Here is a 5,934-nt window from a genome sequence, read left to right as displayed (position 1 = left end):
AGGAAGAGAAGGTTAGAGTAAGTGGGATTTCCTACATAGGTTCAGTTAGGTCATGGGACCAGTTTAGGAGTTCTTCTCACATGGCATGCATTCCATATGGGATGTGGGACCAGGATTTTTTCTTCAATATTTTGTACGAGATGTGTGAATTATATTCAGTCTGTAGCCCCAATTAAACAGTACAGTACTTCCCATTTGAATATTGTGCTTTCTAATTTTCTGAACTGTGAGTGCATGCTAATGGTAGGGCTTTATAGTATATTAACTGCTAAGCATCATTTTTTCACTGCCAATGGGCTGATCATATATGGTTGATCAAAATGGATACTTGGGTTCCAGCCTGATTGAAAGTTAGTATTAAGATTTATAATATATTTAAAATATTAAGGTTAATACTGTCCTGTGCAGTATTGGATTATGCAGCTTACCTTCCAATACATCTAAGGAATTAGATTACCTTAACATACATAAATATTTAAAGGATAGTTCACCAGTTTTGTTCATTAGAGGAACTCGCATGTTTCTAAAACACTTTTTATGAAAAGTTCAGAGATGGAAACACTTTGACAGAAATGTATTCAGTCTTGTTAAAAGTTTTGTAATTGAGTTGTTGATTATTAGGGTATTGGTTAATTGTGACACACATATTGGGCATTTTACTATGTCTTTGTAGTTACTGGCATTTATACAGATTTATCTTTGACCTGTTCCTTATCCAAAGTTTGGACAAATGGATCTCGAATATGACCCATTTCTGGCATGTTCTGTTCTGTTTTAATTTTGCCTAAATCTTCAAACATCAATGGGCACAGTCTGTCCTGCCATGACATGTCATCTACCACTGATGTAGAGTCTGGTGGTGGTCACGCCTCAGTCAAACAACTATAGTTATACACCTGACCTACCACAACACTTCAGCCACAACATAGTAGACATAGTCTGATGGTGGTAATGCCCTGGTCACATCACATGACCAATGCAATATGTCAGCTGGCATTCAAGTGTGTTGTGGAGGTGGTGGGATGATTGCTGATGTTTTTTTAAACTTTTGCTCTCAGTCAGTGACTTTATTTTATGGTAGTAAAGCAAGTTTGCATTAAGTGATGCATTCTTACAACAAAGAAGTTAGTTTAACCCTTTGACTGTTTTGGTCGTATATATATGTCTTACAAGCCACCGTTTTTGACGTATATATACTCATGAAATCTAGTGGCTTCAAATCAAGCAGGAGAAAGCTGGTAGGCCCACATGTGAGAGAATGGGCCTGTGTGATCAGTGTGCACCATATAAAAAAATCCTGCAGCACACAGTGCATAATGGGGAAAAAAAAAACTCCGACCGTTTTTTTTTTAATTAAAATGCCGACTTTGTGGTCTATTTTCGTATAGTATTTATGGTCTCATTTAGTATTTCTTGGTCTTGTTTGATAGAATGAAAAACATATTATAGAAATAGAGGTGATTTTGATTGGTTTTATTATGAAAAGAACCTTGAAATGGAGCTTAAATTAGGGGAAATGTTTGATTTTTGCCAATGTTCAAAAGTAAACAAATGATGTCATTTTCCAATAAATGTCCAAGTAGCCATTCTAATATGCAGTCATGAATGGGTTGACATTATTTATACAATTATTACAATATTGAAGTAGTCTGCATAACAGTAAATCTTCTATTTCTTGTTTGAATAAAAATTCAAAATAGAAAGCAAGAGTAATATCAGAGGGGCATGGAGACATGACTGATGAACAAAGAAAATGTTATTTTAGAGCCAGGAATGTCTGCATTTTTCATTCTGGACCCTATTTTGAAATTGTCATATTTTTTAATTTTCGTGAAATTGGCCAAATTGCAAATTTCTGACCACGTTATTGGGTAGTTGAAATCGGTAAATGGGCAGTTTCTTGTACTCAATCGATAAAAAAACATGGAGTTCTAAAGAAATAGCTATGAGTTTGGTAGACTGGAACAATGGAATTAGCCAAAAATAGGGCTCAAAGTGGGTGAAATCACTGATTTGTAAATATCACCGAGGTCGCTAACTTCGCGAGAGCGTAATTTCGTCAGTTTTCCATCAAATTTTGTTCTTCTGGTGTCATTACAATCGGGAAAAGATTCCCTATCATTTCATAAGATTTTTTTTTTTTTTTTTAATTTTGCGAAACCAGGACACACCTCAGGATTTGGGGCTGCGACAGTCAAAGGGTTAAATATTAGGTGAAGTGCAGGTAAAAAATGTCCCTGAATGCACCAAGCCTGTTATTATTTTTCTCCTTGAACCAAAAAATAGAATCTTAAAGGTAATCTTAGCAATCTGTCTGTACTTATTTAATGTCTTGTATGTTACGTATTTTAGTTGTAGAGATATGAAATGTTACACGTACCTTGCTCAGGGTAAGAGGTAATGCACCAGGAAAACTGGTGTTAATCCAATGTGTTCTAGCAGTAATACTACACACTAAGCTATGTCTTGGATGCCTTGTTCCCTTTAGGAATGCCCATTCCTTCAGGGAGTGGCCTTATCTAATATCTTCCCACACACTTCTGTCACCAACATGTATTAAGACTTTAAAAGAACAACAATTGGAATATATACTAAAGAATGTCATGTGTTTTTAAAATTGCTGAGACTGTTTAAAACTCGAAGGCTTTTAGGGCAAGTAACAAAAATTCACTTATTATAGCATTTAATGTCTTACTGGGTCTTTTGATTCAGGTCACTCACTATATTGTATCACATATGACATACTCATATGTTTGCTACATAAGGCTTCCTAATTTAAGTATGTTAATGTCTTATACCATATTATGAATTAATTTAAAAAATAAGTGAAATGTAATGCTGTATTCAGGATGGTTATCTGTAGATATTGAAACATTTGTATTTTTCTTACTAGCTATTTATCCAAATTGTGAAAAGTTTTCTATATTTGTTTCTCATAGTGTACAAATTAAATTATGCTTAATCACTTCCTGGAGGTAGGAAGGACAGTGCCTGTATCCTGAAGGAAGGGTGGAGATGTTGCATTCAAATGGTCATTCAATTTGTGATATCTGCACACTTCTGGTAAAACAGCTATTAAATGATGATAATGATTTTTTTCTCCAACCTTGATGGGAGATGGCCAGTGCATTAAAATAAATATTTTAATTTAATTAGATTTGTTATATGAAATCTATCCCTAATCTGTCTACCTTCTTTTTCCTCTCTTCTTACCCACCCAGTCCATCCTTGTCACACTATACAAACACATTACAACAGAGAAAAATGTTAGGACATATGGGGTTTTGCCAATCACAGAAAGAGAAAGGGCCAAAAACAGAAGAAATGTACCTCTTACAATAAGAAAATAAGCATTCCTCTATCTACACAAACTGACAGAAGTTACTCACCCCATAGCCACCCCCCTCTCCCTTAAACCTGTAAAGAAACAACCATGAGAAGTTGTGTAAGAATGGTATATAATACCGACAAGATGAAATTAAGACACATGTGCAACATCTGGGTATCTTTATTGTAGACGTTTCACCATCCAGTGGTTTTATCAATACAAATTCTAGGACATAACTTGAAGACAGTAGAACTAAGTACAGAAGATGAGGTAATCAAGTCCCTCAACCTAGGAGTAGGTGCGAAAAGCACCATAGTCGCCACTGGATGGTGAAACGTCTACAATAAAGATACCCAGATGTTGCATATGTGTCTTAATTTCAACCATGAGAAGTACTCATCCTATAACCTCCAACTTAAACATCCACAACCAGTAGTCAGACATCATCCACAAGAACTCTTCCTTGCCCAGCAATAGTCTTCAGTCACTAAACACTCCACAGTATCCCATAAATTTACTCGTTCATCAACTCTGGCAGTTACCACCCTTCACTTACACTAGTATTATATGCTATTCCTTAGACACCTATACACAACTAAAAAGACATCCATACCACCTAGGTACAAACTCGCATACATACCCAAGGCTCCATATGACACCTTTCACTTCTGTACTACCCCTACACCTTCTTCCTTTTTCCCCTCTTTCTTACAAAACATCACCCCATTACTCCCAGGCCCCATCAACTTTACACGATATATATATCGCCCCAAAATCAGACATACACTGGCAAAACGGAAGCATCAATAAAAGTAATGTATACATTCATAGATGGGATTACTTATAAAATCTAGGAATTTAATTTAAGAGAAAAGAAAAAGGATCTGTTCTCATTGCAATTACAAAAGCCAAGCTAACTTTCCTACGGGATTCTGGATAAAATGAGACAATAAAGGTCAGTGATAAAAAAAAATGGGCAGTGTTTGAAGAAATGTCAATTTTTGGCTGTGATAAATTTTTATATTATAAAGCACTTACTGTGTAAAACTGATTCAGTTATTGGAATTTAACCCAAACAAAACAAAGTTATGAAGCTGGGAGAGGAAAGGATAGCAAAAACATAGTACCATAATGACGAGGAAAAGCTCACAGGAAAAAACAAATACACAAAGACCTTGAAAGAACCATTACCCCAAACCTCTTCCCTGATGTCCGCAAACAGAATAACATCAGCAGTAGAGGCTAAGCTTGAAAATATATGACTGACATTAATAAACCTAGACAGATTTATAAAACACATTTTACCTCGTAGTTGTAAGCAGTTCATATATTTGTAGCTCCAGTGTGGAACCCTTGCCTAATAAATACAATTGAAACTTAAGGCAGGACAAACCAGTGCATTAAGACTTTTCCTGAACTGAAGGGAATGAAATAAATAAAGGAAAATGTGAGAATCAAGCTTGAAGAACCTGCAAAATACTGAGGAAGGCATACGGAGTATACAAGGATAGGTTCTTTATGGGAGATATAAAAGAGTAAATTGGAAATTACACAAAGTATGACACATATTGGCAGTTTGGAGGGATATGTTGTGTATCTTTACACGTATATGCTTCTAAACTGTTGTATTCTGAGCACCTCTGCAAAAACAGTGATAATGTGTGAAAGTGCTGAATGATGATGAAAGTATTTTCTTTTTGGGGATTTTCTTTCTTTTTTGGGTCACCCTGCCTCGGTGGTAGACGGCCGACTTGTTGAAAAAAGAAAAAAAATGACACATGGATATCAGAAAGCATTTTTTCAACATGCAAGGGCAAAAGAAGGAGAACGAATTGAACTGTGACACAGTTGATATGGATGGTTAAAAAGTAGATATGACAGGATTAACTTAAATAGGTATACCTGGAGAGGGTTTTGGGGATCAATGCCCCGGCAGCCCAGTCTGTGACTGGGCCTCATGGTGGATCAGGGCCTGATCAACCAAATTGTTACTGTTTTTCTACATCCCACCCATTTCATATGTACTGGCCTTTTTATTTGGTTTCCTTTCATTTTCTTTAAGTAGTTATGGATTCCTTTTTGCTTTTTATTTTAATTTAAAATTTTTCGTGTATATAGTTCTGTGCAAAGAAAATCATTGCACTTTTCTCTAAGGAATGAATCAGCATAGCATTATTGAAACAGAGTAGAACGCTTCATACGGTACTTTTGTTTTTTTCAAATTATGTAGGGGTGAAAAATGCCTTAAAGTTCATGTATGTGTATGTATTATCATTATTTACTTATCAACTTTACGTAATTTAAAAAAATCTGGGGAAAATGGGAATATTGCATATGAAATCCTTTAAAGTAATATTAATGTGGGTCATTCTGTACATGTGTAGCCTTCAATAAATGACTTGAAATTTATTTTTTGCTTAATGGAATCGCTGATAGCATGTAGCCTTAAGGTCACATGGAGCAGTAGCTAATAATACACTTGTTTAAAAAAAATGCCTTATACGTAATCAATTTTAGAATGTTTTGAATTTTCATTTTTATATTTACAGTACATGAATTATGGTATATATTATGCTAGGTTTCAAATTAACATTTATGCCTTATGC

Source organism: Cherax quadricarinatus, chromosome 23 (assembly GCF_038502225.1).
Source record: "Cherax quadricarinatus isolate ZL_2023a chromosome 23, ASM3850222v1, whole genome shotgun sequence".
Classification (NCBI taxonomy): domain Eukaryota; kingdom Metazoa; phylum Arthropoda; class Malacostraca; order Decapoda; family Parastacidae; genus Cherax; species Cherax quadricarinatus.
This window is presented reverse-complemented; position numbering follows the sequence as displayed.